Source organism: Oncorhynchus keta, chromosome 19 (assembly GCF_023373465.1).
Source record: "Oncorhynchus keta strain PuntledgeMale-10-30-2019 chromosome 19, Oket_V2, whole genome shotgun sequence".
In the NCBI taxonomy this organism is placed as follows: Eukaryota; Metazoa; Chordata; class Actinopteri; order Salmoniformes; family Salmonidae; genus Oncorhynchus; species Oncorhynchus keta.
In genome coordinates this window covers 79,201,544-79,219,043 of record NC_068439.1, presented here as the reverse complement: position 1 = coordinate 79,219,043, position 17,500 = coordinate 79,201,544, and the positions used below count along the sequence as shown (strand labels likewise).

The window sequence follows — 17,500 nt, the reverse complement described above, 5'->3', positions numbered from 1 at the left end:
GGTAGAGGGGGGTAGAGGGAGGTAGAGGAGGTAGAGGTAGAGGGGGGTAGAGGGAGGTAGAGGGGGGTAGAGGGAGACTAAGCCTGTGTCAGGCCACCCTCCAAACAAAGGACCAAGCTGATACAGTCTTACACCTGATTGGAGAGTGTACCAGGCTAGGGGGACTCTCAGAGAGACTGGTGTTGTGTACCAGGCTAGGGGGACTCTCAGAGAGACTGGTGTTGTGTACCAGGCTAGGGGGACTCTATCAGAGACTGGTGTTGTGTACCAGGCTAGGGGGACTCTATCAGAGACTGGTGTTGTGTACCAGGCTAGGGGGACTCTATCAGAGACTGGTGTTGTGTACCAGGCTAGGGGGACTCTATCAGAGACTGGTGTTGTGTACCAGGCTAGGGGGACTATCAGAGAGACTGGAGTTGTGTACCAGGCTAGGGGGAATCTGTATACAGTTTATTCTGAAAGTTCTCAGACCCCTCGCCTTTTCCCACATTTTGTTACGATACAGGATTTAAAAAAATATATATATCCTTCGATCTACACACAATACCCCATAACGTCAAAGTGAAAAGAGGTTTTTAGACATTTTTGCAAATATACTAACATTTTAAAACTGAAATAGCTTATTTACGTAAGTATTCAGACCCTTTGCTACGAAACTCGGTGCATCCTGTTTCCATTGATCATCCTTGAGATGTTTCAACAACTTGATTGGAGTCCACCTGTGGTAAATTCAATTGATTGGACATGATTTGGAAAAGTACACACCTGTCTATATAAGGTCCCACAGTTCACAGTGCATGTCTGTTTACATTTGTTATTTTTTATGAAGTTTTTGCTTTGTCATTATGGGGTATTGAGTGTAGATAGAGGACTAAAAGAAAATACAATTGAATCCATTTTAGAATAAGGTTGTAACGTAACAAAATGTGGAAAAAGTCAAGGGGTCTGAATCATTTCCAAATGCACTGTATCTATTCAGGTTTGTGCCTTCCCAAATCCTGTCCAATCAATTGAATTTACCACAGGTAGACTCCAATCAAGTTGTAGAAAGATCTCAAGTCTGAATTCTTATGTAAATAAGGTATTTCAGTGGTTCATTTTTAATACATTTTCAGGATGGTAGCGGGGTGAACAGGCAGTGGCTCGGGTGGTTGTTGTCCTTGATGATCTTTATGGCCTTCCTGTGACATCGGGTGCTGTCGGTGTCATGGAGGGCAGGTAGGTCACCCCCGGTGATGCGTTGTGCCGACCTCACTACCCTCTGGAGAGCCTTACGGTTGTGGGCGGGGCAGTTGCTGTACCAGGCGGTGATACAGCCCAACAGGACGCTCTCAATTGTGCATCTGTAAAAGTTTGTGAGGGTTTAAGGTGACAAGCCGAATTTCTTCAGCCTCCAGAGGTTCTTCACCACGTTGTCTGTGTGGGCGGACCATTTCAGTTTGTCAGTGATGTGTACGCCAAGGAACTTAAAACTTTCCATTTTCTTCAATGTTGTCCCTTCGATGTGGATAGGGGGGTGCTCCCTCTGCTGTTTCCTGAAGTCCACAATCATCTCCTTTGTTTTGTTGACGTTGAGTGAGAGGTTGTTTTCCTGAAACCCCACTCCGAGTGTCCTCACCTCCTCCCTGTAGGCTGTCTCGTTGTTGTTGTTAATCAAGCCCACTACTGTTGTGTCGTCTGCACACTTGATGATTGAGTTGAAGGCGTGCTTGGCCACGCAGTCGTGGGTGAACAGGGAGTACAGGAGGGGGCTGAGCACGCACCCTTGTGGGGCCCCAGTGTTGAGGTTCAGCTAAGTGGAAATGTTGTTTCCTACCTTCACCACCTGGGGGCGGCCCGTCAGAAAGTCCAGGACCCAATTGCACAGGGCGGGGTTGAGACCCAGGGCCTCCAGCTTAATGAAGAGCTTGTAGGGTACTATGGTGTTGAATGCTGAGCTGTAGTCAATGAACAGCATTAGGTATTCCTTTTGGCCAAATGAGATAGGGCTGTGATGGCGATTGCATCGTCTGTGGACCTGTTGGGGCGGTATGCAAACTGAAGTGGGTCTAAGGTGACTTCTTGACTGGTCTCTTTTGTTGTTGTTTCTCCCCAATTTCCAATTGTTTAGTAGCTACTATCTTATCTCATCGCTACAACTCCCGTACGGGCTCGGGAGAGACGAAGGTTGAAAGTCATGCGTCATGTGGGGACAACAAACTGGGATAGGGAGCGATTGTATATGTCCGTAAACACACCAGCCAGCAGCACACAGGTGTTTAGCTTCTCTGGAAGCGTGACGTCGGTGTCCAAGACGTGGCTATTTTTCTTTTTGTAGTCTGTGATTTTCTGTCAACCCTGTCATATAGGTCTTGTGTCTCAGCTACTGAATTGCGAATCCACCTTGTCCCTGTACCAGCAGTAAAATGCACATGAAAGCCCGCTCGGAGTTTGCCAGAAAAGGTACCTAAAGGACCCTCAGACCATGAGAAACAAGATTCTCTGGTCTGATAAAACCAAGATGGAACTCTGTTCTGAATGCCTGATCACGTCTGGAGGAAACCAGGCATGGTGAAGCATGGTGGTGGCAGCATCGTGCTGTAGGGATGTTTTTCAGCGGCAGGGACTGGGAGACTAGTCAGGATCGAGGGAAAGATGAATGGAGCAAAGTACAAAGAGATCCTTGATGAAAAACTACACCAGAGCACTCAGGACCTCAGCCTGGGGCGAAGGTTTACCTTCCAACAGGACAACGAATCTAAACACACAGCCAAGACAACGCAGGAGTGGCTTCGGGACAAGACTCTGAATGTCCTTGCGTTGCCCTTCCAGAACCCGGACTTGAACCCAATCAAACATTTCTGGAGAGACCTGAAAATAGCTGTGCAGCAACACTCCCCATCCAACCTGACAGAGCTTGAGAGGATCTGCAGAGAAGAATGGGAGAAACTCCCCAAATACAGGTGTGCCAAGTTTCTAGCGTCATACCCAGGAAGACAAGGCTGTAATCGCTGCCAAAGGTGCTTCTACAAAGTACTGAGTGAAGGGCCTGAATACTTCGTAAAAAATGTCATGTCTAAAAACCAGTTTTTTCTTTATCATTGTGGGGTATTGTGTGTAGATTGATGAACAAACAAAAAACATTTAATCAATTTTAGAACTGTAACGTAACAAAATGTGGAAAAGTCAAGGGGTCTGAATACTTTGGAATGTATACCAGGGTATAAGTTACTATCTGACTGAAAGTATCTACTTTTTTACATTGAGATAAAGCAGATCGTGTTCTTCATTTCACATTTTATGAAGCTTACCACAGTTCGCTAGAACTGTTGCGCCAGTCACACGTTGGTTTGTAAAACAGGAGATAAAGGTAGCAGGACAGCTGTGTATTAATTAACAAGCGTTTTATATTGAAATTCAACAGTGTTTTTTTTTGTTGTTCAATAGACAGAGATCAGAGATATGCAACTACAGTTTCCCCTTCACAGAATATACATTAGTGCAACACATTCGGCAGAAAACAGGCTGCGTTTTCATCCAATGACAATAGAAGTGTAATGAACTTCGTCTGTTGTTGGTAGAGAGTCAGACCGAAATGCAGTGTGTAGGTTACTCATGACTTTTAATGAAGAATAATGCGGTACATGAAATAACTGAAAATACAAAAACAACAAACGTGAAACTAATACAGCCTATCTGGTGACTAACACTAAGACAGGTACAATCACCCACGAAATACAACGCGCACTCAGGCTGCCTAAATATGGTTCCCAATCCGAGACGAGAATTTTTATTTTTTTTTTTTTTTTATTTCACCTTTATTTAACCAGGTAGGCTAGTTGAGAACAAGTTCTCATTTGCAACTGCGACCTGGCCAAGATAAAGCATAGCAGTGTGAACAGACAACACAGAGTTACACATGGAGTAAACAATTAGCAAGTCAATAACACAGTAGAAAAAATGGGCAGTCTATATACAATGTGTGCAAAAGGCATGAGGAGGTAGGCGAATAATACAATTTTGCAGATTAACACTGGAGTGATAAATGATCAGATGGGCATGTACAGGTAGAGATATTGGTGTGCAAAAGAGCAGAAAAGTAAATAAATAAAACAGTATAAAAACAGTATGGGAATGAGGTAGGTGAAAAAGGGTGAGCTATTTACCTATAGACTATGTACAGCTGCAGCGATCGGTTAGCTGCTCGGATAGCTGATGTTTGAAGTTGGAGAGGGAGATAAAGTCTCCAACTTCAGCGATTTTTGCAATTCGTTCCAGTCACAGGCAGCAGAGTACTGGAACGAAAGGCGGCCAAATGAGGTGTTGGCTTTAGGGATGATCAGTGAGATACACCTGCTGGAGCGCGTGCTACGGATGGGTGTTGCCATCGTGACCAGTGAACTGAGATAAGGCGGAGCTTTACCTAGCATGGACTTGTAGATGACCTGGAGCCAGTGGGTCTGGCGACGAATATGTAGTGAGGGCCAGCCGACTAGAGCATACAAGTCGCAGTGGTGGGTGGTATAAGGTGCTTTAGTGACAAAACGGATGGCACTGTGATAGACTGCATCCAGTTTGCTGAGTAGAGTGTTGGAAGCCATTTTGTAGATGACATCGCCGAAGTCGAGGATCGGTAGGATAGTCAGTTTTACTAGGGTAAGCTTGGCAGCGTGAGTGAAGGAGGCTTTGTTGCGGAATAGAAAGCCGACTCTGGATTTGATTTTTGATTGGAGATGTTTGATGTGAGTCTGGAAGGAGAATTTGCAGTCTAGCCAGACACCTAGGTACTTATAGATGTCCACATATTCAAGGTTGGAACCATCCAGGGTGGTGATGCTAGTCGGGCATGCGGGTGCAGGCAGCGATCGGTTGAAAAGCATGCATTTGGTTTTACTCGCGTTTAAGAGCAGTTGGAGGCCACAGAAGGAGTGCTGTATGGCATTGAAGCTCGTTTGGAGGTTGGATAGCACAGTGTCCAATGACGGGCCGAAAGTATATAGAATGGTGTCGTCTGCGTAGAGGTGGATCAGGGAATCGCCCGCAGCAAGAGCAACATCATTGATATATACAGAGAAAAGAGTCGGCCCGAGAATTGAACCCTGTGGCACCCCATAGAGACTGCCAGAGGACCGGACAGCATGCCCTCTGATTTGACACACTGAACTCTGAATCAGAATCAGCTGACTCCAATTAGGAATCGCCTCAGGCAGCCAAGCCTAACTAGACACACCCTAATAATACACACTCCCAATTAATACAAACCCCAATACGAAATACAACATATAAACCCATGTCACACCCTGGCCTACCCAAACATATAACAAAAACACAAGATACAATGACCAAGGCGTGACAAGAAGTGCAATGCTATCTTGCAGGCAGTAAATGAGCTTACAATTTTTGCAAAAAGATGATGCATTCGAGACCCATTATGAATGTACTCCCACTAACATTTATAATGTTCATCATGGAAAGTATGTAGCGAGCTACATTTCCTAACAAGTAAAGTTCATCTTATATTTTATTGGAGGAAAGTAGGCTGGCTACATAGAGGAAAGTAGGCTGGCTACATGGAGAAAAGTAGGCTGGCTACATGGAGGAAAGTAGGCTGGCTACATATAGGAAAGTAGACTGGCTACATGGAGAAAAGTAGGCTGGCTACATAGAGGAAAGTAGGCTGGCTACATGGAGGAAAGTAGGCTGGCTACATGGAGAAAAGTAGGCTGGCTACATGGAGGAAAGTAGGCTGGCTACATGGAGGAAAGTAGGCTGGCTACATATAGGAAAGTAGGCTGGCTACATGGAGAAAAATGTAGGCTGGCTACATGGAGAAAAGTAGGCTGGCTACATGGAGAAAAGTAGGCTGGCTACATGGAGAAAAGTAGGCTGGCTACATGGAGGCTGGCTACATAGAGGAAAGTAGGCTGGCTACATGGAGAAAAGTAGGCTGGCTACATGGAGAAAAGTAGGCTGGCTACATGGAGGAAAGTAGGCTGGCTACATAGAGGAAAGTAGGCTGGCTACATGGAGAAAAGTAGGCTGGCTACATGGAGAAAAGTAGGCTGGCTACATGGAGAAAAGTAGGCTGGCTACATGGAGAAAAGTAGGCTGGCTACATGGAGAAAAGTAGGCTGGCTACATGGAGGAAAGTAGGCTGGCTACATGGAGAAAAGTAGGCTGGCTACATGGAGAAAAGTAGGCTGGCTACATGGAGAAAAGTAGGCTGACTACATGGAGAAAAGTAGGCTGGCTACATGGGAGTAGGCTGGCTACATGGAAAAGTAGGCTGGCTACATGGAGAAAAGTAGGCTGGCTACATGGAGAAAAGTAGGCTGGCTACATGGAGAAAAGTAGCTGGCTACATAGAGAAAAGTAGGCTGGCTACATGGAGAAAAGTAGGCTGGCTACATGGAGGAAAAGTAGGCTGGCTACATGGAGAAAAGTAGGCTGGCTACATGGAGAAAAGTAGGCTGGCTACATGGAGAAAAGTAGGCTGGCTACATAGAGGAAAGTAGGCTGGCTACATAGGAGTAGGCTGGCTACATAGAGGAAAGTAGGCTGGCTACATGGAGAAAAGTAGGCTGACTACATGGAGAAAAGTAGGCTGGCTACATGGAGAAAAGTAGGCTGGCTACATGGAGAAAAGTAGGCTGGCTACATGGAGAAAAGTAGGCTGGCTACATGGAGAAAAGTAGGCTGGCTACATGGAGAAAAGTAGGCTGACTACATGGAGAAAAGTAGGCTGGCTACATGGAGAAAAGTAGGCTGGCTACATGGAGAAAAGTAGGCTGGCTACATGGAGAAAAGTAGGCTGGCTACATGGAGAAAAGTAGGCTGACTACATGGAGAAAAGTAGGCTGGCTACATGGAGAAAAGTAGGCTGGCTACATGGAGGAAAGTAGGCTGGCTACATGGAGGAAAGTAGGCTGGCTACATAGAGGAAAGTAGGCTGGCTCCATGGAGAAAAGTAGGCTGGCTACATAGAGGAAAGTAGGCTGGCTACATGGAGACAAGTAGGCTGGCTACATGGAGAAAAGTAGCTGAAGAAAGAAGCTACACATCAGTCAGAGCGCTGTCTGCTGATCCAACGCCATCGATTCTCATCCAAGTTGAAGCACAAAATGTGTCTGATGCTGAAGGAAGTTACAATAAGATGCGTTTTAGATCTGTGTTTACAAAAACGCAGCAAGAGATTTCTTACACGTTTTAACTCCCCCCCCCCCTGTAAAATGAAGAATTCTGCGTTAACTCGACTCTTAAGTTTAACTTGGTAGGTATCGAAGTTACTGAATTAATAAGGTGACGAGGCATCACCCCGTGTTGTGTTTCTGCCGTGTTTGAGAAGTCAAAGCCCTTTGGTTAACTGTACTGCTGCCACTGCCATCGTTTCCATTTCCTGTTTTTTTTCTCCTCTCCGTTCTCGGCCCCTCTGCTCCCAGGAAGGCCTGTTTCCCAAGCAACTCCAGACTCCACATACAGTGCCTTGCGAAAGTATTCGGCCCCCTTGAACTTTGCGACCTTTTGCCACATTTCAGGCTTCAAACATAAAGATCTAAAACTGTATTTTTTTGTGAAGAATCAACAACAAGTGGGACACAATCATGAAGTGGAACGACATTTATTGCATATTTAAAACTTTTTTAACAAATCAAAAACGGAAAAATTGGGCGTGCAAAATTATTCAGCCCCCTTAAGTTAATACTTTGTAGCGCCACCTTTTGCTGCGATTACAGCTGTAAGTCGCTTGGGGTATGTCTCTATCAGTTTTACACATCGAGACGGACATTTTTTTCCCATTCCTCCTTGCAAAACAGCTCGAGCTCAGTGAGGTTGGATGGAGAGCATTTGTGAACAGCAGTTTTCAGTTCTTTCCACAGATTCTCGATTGGATTCAGGTCTGGACTTTGACTTGGCCATTCTAACACCTGGATATGTTTATTTTTGAACCATTCCATTGTAGATTTTGCTTTATGTTTTGGATCATTGTCTTGTTGGAAGACAAATCTCCGTCCCAGTCTCAGGTCTTTTGCAGACTCCATCAGGTTTTCTTCCAGAATGGTCCTGTATTTGGCTCCATCAATCTTCCCATCAATTTTAACCATCTTCCCTGTCCCTGCTGAAGAAAAGCAGGCCCAAACCATGATGCTGCCACCACCATGTTTGACAGTGGGGATGTTGTGTTCAGGGTGATGAGCTGTGTTGCTTTTACGCCAAACATAACGTTTTGTATTGTTGCCAAAAAGTTCAATTTTGGTTTCATCTGACCAGAGCACCTTCTTCCACATGTTTGGTGTGTCTCCCAGGTGGCTTGTGGCAAACTTTAAACGACACATTTTATGGATATCTTTAAGAAATGGCTTTCTTCTTGCCACTCTTCCATAAAGACCAGATTTGTGCAATATACGACTGATTGTTGTCCTATGGACAGTCTCCCACCTCAGCTGTAGATCTCTGCAGTTCATCCAGAGTGATCATGGGCCTCTTGGCTGCATCTCTGATCAGTCTTCTCCTTGTATGAGCTGAAAGTTTAGAGGGACGGCCAGGTCTTGGTAGATTTGCAGTGGTCTGATACTCCTTCCATTTCAATATTATCGCTTGCACAGTGCTCCTTGGGATGTTTAAAGCTTGGGAAATATTTTTGTATCCAAATCCGGCTTTAAACTTCTTCACAACAGTATCTCGGACCTGCCTGGTGTGTTCCTTGTTCTTCATGATGCTCTCTGCGCTTTTAACGGACCTCTGAGACTATCACAGTGCAGGTGCATTTATACGGAGACTTGATTACACACAGGTGGATTGTATTTATCATCATTAGTCATTTAGGTCAACATTGGATCATTCAGAGATCCTCATTGAACTGAAAGTAAAGGGGCTGAATCATTTTGCACGCCCAATCCAGTTTTATATCTTTATGTTTGAAGCCTGAAATGTGGCAAAAGGTCGCAAAGTTCAAGGGCGCCGAATACTTTCGCAAGGCACTGCATGTAGAACATTATGAGCTGGATTTCCTGTCTTTGCGTTTCGTTTATTTTAGTTTGCGCTCGTTATCATATTGAGCTAGCAGCATCCATGAAAATTCACTATTACTTGTGCTAATTTTGTTAGCATTCTGGTAACCGATGGTATTTTTTTTTTAAACATTTTTTAAATGGTGTACTAAACCGGTAATACAATAAATCCCGGGATGAGAGAAGGACAGTATGACGATATGAATATCTGAAAACCGCCCAACCATATTATGTACATAAAATTAATGCAATGTGTATTATTATTATACATACAACAATTGGTGCAGTGAAATGTGTTGTTTTACAGGGTCAGTCATAGTAGTATGATAGGTGTTGTTTTACAGGGTCAGTCATAGTAGTATGATAGGTGTTGTTGTACAGGGTCAGTCATAGTAGTATGATAGGTGATAGGTGTTTTACAGGGTCAGTCATAGTAGTGTGATAGGTGTTGTTTTACAGGGTCAGTCATAGTAGTATGATAGGGTGTAGTGTTGATACAGGGTCAGTCATAGTAGTATGATAGGTGTTGTTTTACAGGGTCAGTCATAGTAGTGTGATAGGTGTTGTTTTACAGGGTCAGTCATAGTAGTATGATAGGTGTTGTTTTACAGGGTCAGTCATAGTAGTATGATAGGTGTTGTTTTACAGGGTCAGTCATAGTAGTATGATAGGTGTTGTTTTACAGGGTCAGTCATAGTAGTATGATAGGTGTTGTTTTACAGGGTCAGTCATAGTAGTATGATAGGTGTTGTTTTACAGGGTCAGTCATAGTAGTATGATAGGTGTTGTTTTACAGGGTCAGTCATAGTAGTATGATAGGTGTTGTTTTACAGGGTCAGTCATAGTAGTATGATAGGTGTTGTTGTACAGGGTCAGTCATAGTAGTATGATAGGTGTTGTTTACAGGGTCAGTCATAGTAGTATGATAGGTGTTGTTTTACAGGGTCAGTCATAGTAGTATGATAGGTGTTGTTGTTTTACAGGGTCAGTCATAGTAGTATGATAGGTGTTGTTTTACAGGGTCAGTCATAGTATTATGATAGGTGTTGTTTTACAGGGTCAGTCATAGTAGTATGATAGGTGTTGTTTTACAGGGTCAGTCATAGTAGTATGATAGGTGCTGTTTTACAGGGTCAGTCATAGTAGTATGATAGGTGTTGTTTTACAGGGTCAGTCATAGTAGTATGATAGGTGTTGTTTTACAGGGTCAGTCATAGTAGTATGATAGGTGTTGTTTTACAGGGTCAGTCATAGTAGTGTGATAGGTGTTGTTTTACAGGGTCAGTCATAGTAGTATGATAGGTGTTGTTTTACAGGGTCAGTCATAGTAGTGTGATAGGTGTTGTTTTACAGGGTCAGTCATAGTAGTATGATAGGTGTTGTTTTACAGGGTCAGTCATAGTAGTATGATAGGTGTTGTTTTACAGGGTCAGTCATAGTAGTATGATAGGTGTTGTTTTACAGGGTCAGTCATAGTAGTATGATAGGTGTTGTTTTACAGGGTCAGTCATAGTAGTATGATAGGTGTTGTTTTACAGGGTCAGTCATAGTAGTATGATAGGTGTTGTTTTACAGGGTCAGTCATAGTAGTATGATAGGTGTTGTTTTACAGGGTCAGTCATAGTAGTATGATAGGTGCTGTTTTACAGGGTCAGTCATAGTAGTATGATAGGTGTTGTTTTACAGGGTCAGTCATAGTAGTGTGATAGGTGTTGTTTTACAGGGTCAGTCATAGTAGTATGATAGGTGTTGTTTTACAGGGTCAGCCATAGTAGTATGATGGGTGTTGTTTTACAGGGTCAGTCATAGTAGTATGATAGGTGTTGTTTTACAGGGTCAGTCATAGTAGTGTGATAGGTGTTGTTTTACAGGGTCAGTCATAGTAGTGTGATAGGTGTTGTTTTACAGGGTCAGTCATAGTAGTATGATAGGTCTGCTCAGTGTCTCAGTGTGTCAGGCGTGTGTCGTGCGTGTGTAATGTGTGTGTCGTGCGTGTGTCATGCGTGTGTCGTGCGTGTGTAATGCATGTGTCGTGCGTGTGTAATGCATGTGTCATGCGTGTGTCAGTGTGATGTGTTGTTTTCAGCGTGTGTCGTGCGTGTGTCATGCGTGTGTCGTGCGTGTGTAATGCATGTATCGTGCGTGTGTAATGCATGTATCGTGCGTGTGTAATGCATGTGTCATGCGTGTGTCGTCAGCGTGTGATAATGCGTGTGTCGTGCATGTGTAATGCATGTGTCATGCGTGTGTCATGCGTGTGTCATGCGTGTGTCGTGCGTGCATTAGACGTTCCCACTCACCTATAGGAGGTGTCGTCAGAGCAGGGTTGGTGTGCTCTCACCACTACAAACACGTGTTGAAAGTGTGAGCGTATGTTCTTGGGGGTGAAGGGTTGAGCCCCGGGCTCCTGGAATACGATGGTCACTATGTCATTCCCTATGTGACGCTTCCTCAGGAGCTGGGAAATGTAGACAAATTGGTTAGAGAAAACAGCAAAGGAAAACTCTCAAGGTAAACACATGGACAACAAGATGGTCACTTTTTCAATAATCTATTTAGGGATGTTGACGATCTCTCTTTTATTTTATGCTGCAATTAAATGGTCAGAAAAATGAATCAAATTCCATGTGAATTCACAATGTAGCTGCTGCCAGCAACGGTTTGGGTCGCGGTGCGTCACATGGTTAAGCATTGTACTACCATTACTGTACTACCATTACTGTACTACCATTACTGTACCTGTACTACCATTACTGTACTACCATTACTGTACTACCATTACTGTACCTGTACTACCATTACTGTACTACCATTACTGTACTACCATTACTGTACTACCATTACTGTACCTGTACTACCATTACTGTACTACCATTACTGTACCACCATTACTGTACTACCATTACTGTACTACCATTACTGTACTACCATTACAGTACCTGTACTACCATTACTGTACTACCATTACTGTACCTGTACTACCATTACTGTACTACCATTACTGTACCTGTACTACCATTACTGTACTACCATTACTGTACCTGTACTACCATTACTGTACTACCATTACTGTACTACCATTACTGTACCTGTACTACCATTACTGTACTACCATTACTGTACCTGTACTACCATTACTGTACCTGTACTACCATTACTGTACTACCATTACTGTACCTGTACTACCATTACTGTACCTGTACTACCATTACTGTACCTGTACTACCATTACTGTACTACCATTACTGATCCACAATTCCACTTCTACATTTCCTTTTCATTTCTCAAAGTGTTGCCAGACTTCGCTGCTGTCTCTTGCCATTTTCCATCTGTTAACGACGATGACGTAGCGGTGGAGAGTCCACAATAATGGACTCGTTCTTAAGTGTCAAGATTAAATTAGTCTAGGAATCGACTCCTGAGAGTCTGTATTTTTGGGAACGGAGGAGACTGATTAGTTCCAAGAACACAAACACAGGAGAGAAGGCTGCTGCTAGCTGTTAGCTCACTAACACTGTAGGTGACTATAACACAGGACAGAAGGCTGCTGCTAGCTGTTAGCTCACTAACACTGTAGGTGACTATAACACAGGACAGAAGGCTGCTGCTAGCTCACTAACACTGTAGGTGACTATAACACAGGACAGAAGGCTGCTGCTAGCTGTTAGCTCACTAACACTGTAGGTGACTATAACACAGGACAGAAGGCTGCTGCTAGCTCACTAACACTGTAGGTGACTATAACACAGGACAGAAGGCTGCTGCTAGCTGTTAGCTCACTAACACTGTAGGTGACTATAACACAGGAGAGAAGGCTGCTGTTAGCTGCTAGCTCACTAACACTGTAGGTGACTATAACACAGGAGAGAAGGCTGCTGCTAGCTCACTAACACTGTAGGTGACTATAACACAGGAGAGAAGGCTGCTGTTAGCTCACTAACACTGTAGGTGACTATAACACAGGAGAGAAGGCTGCTGCTAGCTCACTAACACTGTAGGTGACTATAACACAGGAGAGAAGGCTGCTGCTAGCTCACTAACACTGTAGGTGACTATAACACAGGAGAGAAGGCTGCTGCTAGCTCACTAACACTGTAGGTGACTATAACACAGGAGAGAAGGCTGCTGCTAGCTGTTAGCTCACTAACACTGTAGGTGACTATAACACAGGAGAGAAGGCTGCTGCTAGCTCACTAACACTGTAGGTGACTATAACACAGGACAGAAGGCTGCTGCTAGCTCACTAACACTGTAGGTGACTATAACACAGGACAGAAGGCTGCTGCTAGCTCACTAACACTGTAGGTGACTATAACACAGGACAGAAGGCTGCTGCTAGCTACTTTCATAGCGAGACAGCAATAGATGGAGAGAGGGGAGGGGCACAGTATAGTCAGGCTGTCCCCAAAAACAACTCAAATCTTTGTCGACCGAAAATCATCTGTCAATTGATTGGCCAACATTTTTAAACATGTATTTTTCCATATATGTTTTAATAAAATCAACTATATGCATTGTGCTTGTCTGATGCTTAAAAGCTTACTGTTGGATGAAATAAGACAAAATGACTCAAGAGGGAATCAGAGATCTAGATAAGCAGAAAAAAACAAAAAAACAACCTGAGCCCCAACCGTTCTCCTCCGGCTTTCTGCTGGCTGTCACAGATCCTGCCATTACACTCCTGAAGTTGCCGATAATAGGCTACACGAGGAGTCAGCAACCTTATGTGGAATGCCAATTTATCTTACCATTTCTACCGATCTGCGTGCCAGTTATGGTTTTTATATGCACAACTGTCTCTCGTAATTTCATGGCTTGTCATGTCTCGCAACTTCAGTAAAGCAGGACCTATCATCAATGAATAGGGGCGGCAGGGTAGCCTAGTGGTTAGAGCGTCTGCCCCTGAACAGGAAGTTAACCCACTGTTCCTAGGCCGTCATTGAAAATAAGAATTTGTTCTTAACTGACTTGCTGACTTAAATAAAGGTAAAATAAAAAATAATACAAATAAAAAAATAGGCCGTGATATTGAGATCACTTCGCCCTGACACAGTCACACATAATTATCTGCTCATGTCCATGGGTTCGCTTCACGCTGTTCACAGGCTGAAAGTGAGGGCACCAAAAACAGAGGAGAAGTATATAGTATAAATCGTAATAGCAGAGCAATGTTTTTGAAACAGTTGAAATGTATAGGAGGTATCCTTCCTATTCGAGTTTTTATCTGAAATTGCACTGAAAGGCGGGTACTCTGAAATTGACGCCGTCGCTTTAAGGGATTTTCAGAACATTCCAATGCAAAACGCAAGCAGGAACTCAACTGCTCAGTGAATTTTTCAGTTACAATTATATTTTTTTAATATATTGATTTGCATGATATTGTTGAAATGAAACAATGATTTGTTCTAAGGTGGGCCGAAAAGCAATATAACTATTGTTTAGCTAACGTTCGCTGACGTTAGCATTCAGCCAACTGGCCAGTTAACTTAGCCTACTAATTTGCCAACTTAAGCTAACGTTAGCTGTGTGAGGATGCAGAGTGCAGACATTTTGTTTAGCTTGCTACCTAGCTCTATATAATATGACGGACACTGTACGATAATATTACTTTTATATTCGTATGAGAGCGGTAAATGTTCATTTTCACAATGCTGAAGTTACTTGATGAAGCAAGCATTGTTCGCTTGATGTTATAGCATGTTAGCTAGCAGCTGTTGCCCTTGGCTGTGTTATTGTCTCGCTAAATTAATGAGTATATGGAAGAGAAAATAAACCATTTAAACGTCTGCACGTTTGTGAATTGTTGCATTAATTAAGAGCGTAATATGGTGGATACATGAAGTTGTTGCTTGCATATAAATTATTAATGCTACAAGTGACATTTCTGGCACTTTTGAGCTGTGAAGCGAGAACATCACCCAAACCTTCTCTCGGCTCGTGTCATTCCCGTTGCTAATGTGAATTGAGAAGTTTATTTACATATTATGTAAATATACATTTTGTGCTGATAGTCTCTCATTCAATGCTCGTCAATGGAAATTGACCCAATATGCGGTTTATTTTCTGCTATCTTTAAATTACACAACCTTCCCCAGATCTTCATAGCCTATCACACAACCTTCCCCAGATCTTCATAGTCTATCACACAACCTTCCCCAGACCTTCATAGCCTATCACACAACCTTCCCCAGATCTTCATAGCCTATTACACAACCTTCCCCAGATCTTCATAGCCTATCACACAACCTTCCCCAGATCTTCATAGCCTATCACACAACCTTCCCCAGATCTTTATAGCCTGTCACACAACCTTCCCCAGATCTTCATAGCCTATCACACAACCTTCCCCAGATCTTCATAGCCTATCACACAACCTTCCCCAGATCTTCATAGCCTATCACACAACCTTCCCCAGATCTTCATAGCCTATCACACAACCTTCCCCAGACCTTCATAGCCTATCACACAACCTTCCCCAGATCTTCATAGTCTATCACACAACCTTCCCCAGATCTTCATAGCCTATCACACAACCTTCCCCAGATCTTCATAGCCTATTACACAACCTTCCCCAGATCTTCATAGCCTATCACACAACCTTCCCCAGATCTTCACAGCCTATCACACAACCTTCCCCAGATCTTTATAGCCTGTCACACAACCTTCCCCAGACCTTCATAGCCTATCACACAACCTTCCCCAGATCTTCATAGCCTATCACACAACCTTCCCCAGATCTTTATAGCCTATTACACAACCTTCCCCAGATCTTCACAGCCTATCACACAACCTTCCCCAGATCTTTATAGCCTATCACACAACCTTCCCCAGATCTTTATAGCCTATCACACAACCTTCCCCAGATCTTTATAGCCTATCACACAACCTTCCCCAGATCTTCATAGCCTATCACACAACCTTCCCCAGATCTTCATAGCCTATCACACAACCTTCCCCAGATCTTCATAGCCTATTACACAACCTTCCCCAGACCTTTATAGCCTATCACACAACCTTCCCCAGATCTTCATAGCCTATCACACAACCTTCCCCAGACCTTTATAGCCTATCACACAACCTTCCCCAGACCTTTATAGCCTATCACACAACCTTCCCCAGATCTTCATAGTCTATCACACAACCTTCCCCAGATCTTCATAGTCTATCACACAACCTTCCCCAGACCTTCATAGCCTATCACACAACCTTCCCCACATCTTCATAGCCTATCACACAACCTTCCCCAGATCTGTATAGCCTGTCACACAACCTTCCCCAGATCTTCATAGCCTATCACACAACCTTCCCCAGACCTTCATAGCCTATCACACAACCTTCCCCAGACCTTCATAGCCTATCACACAACCTTCCCCAGATCTTCATAGCCTATCGTCTAGTTTGGAAAATGATATGTTTTGTGATAACTGCACTGTGATTAAAATGTTGTGGGGGGGGGAATCTATTTGTTTATTTTCCCTAACATTTAAAGAAAAATCCCAACCAAAAATGTTCTTTTGGTATTTGTTTCATTAGTCCATTGGTGATATTGTCCCAAAATGATTTGCATGTCAGCAATCAAGTTTACAAGATATATAATTTCCAAATACAGCCGGTATGATCCATTTTCCATCCTATGATGCAAAATGCATCAAACAGGCTGTATTTCTGTAATTATATTTATTTCCAAGACATTTTAAAGGATGATAAGATTATTATTATTTTTTTTAAGTCAGTAGCATTGTTTTAAAGGACTTGATCATCGAGTTTTCTACCTCTCCAGATAATTTATTTAATTAGTTTGTTCTAGTAGTCTTGGGCCTGTATAACATCTCAACATTGGTCGATAATAACTATCCATACCTGTTGTTTGTTGTTGGGTGTGTAGGGAAGCATGGTGGACACGTGGAACATCACCTCATAGTCCTTATAGGTGGTGTACAGGGAGTGGGTCCCTGTGGAGTCAGCTGGAGGAGAAACAGACAGACAGTAACTAGAGTTAGACAGACAGGTTCATAGTCCTTATAGGTGGTGTAGAGGGAGTGGGTCCCTGTGGAGTCAGCTAGAGGAGAGACAGACAGTAGAGTTAGACAGACAGGTTCATAGTCCTTATAGGTGGTATAGAGGGAGTGGGTCCCTGTGGAGTCAGCTAGAGGAGAGACAGACAGGTTCATAGTCCTTATAGGTGGTATAGAGGGAGTGGGTCCCTGTGGAGTCAGCTGGAGGAGAGACAGACAGACAGTAGAGTTAGACAGACAGGTTCATAGTCCTTATAGGTGGTGTACAGGGAGTGGGTCCCTGTGGAGTCAGCTGGAGGAGAGACAGACAGACAGTAGAGTTAGACAGACAGGTTCATAGTCCTTATAGGTGGTATAGAGGGAGTGGGTCCCTGTGGAGTCAGCTAGAGGAGAGACAGACAGGTTCATAGTCCTTATAGGTGGTATAGAGGGAGTGGGTCCCTGTGGAGTCAGCTGGAGGAGAGACAGACAGACAGTAGTGTTAGACAGACAGGTTCA

The 17,500-nt window shown here is 43.6% G+C and overlaps 1 pseudogene; it reads right to left on the bottom strand.

Annotated features, from left to right (window-relative positions):
• LOC118376513 (signal-induced proliferation-associated 1-like protein 1) overlaps positions 1-17,500 on the bottom strand; it is a 417,378-nt pseudogene that overhangs the window by 229,490 nt on the left and 170,388 nt on the right.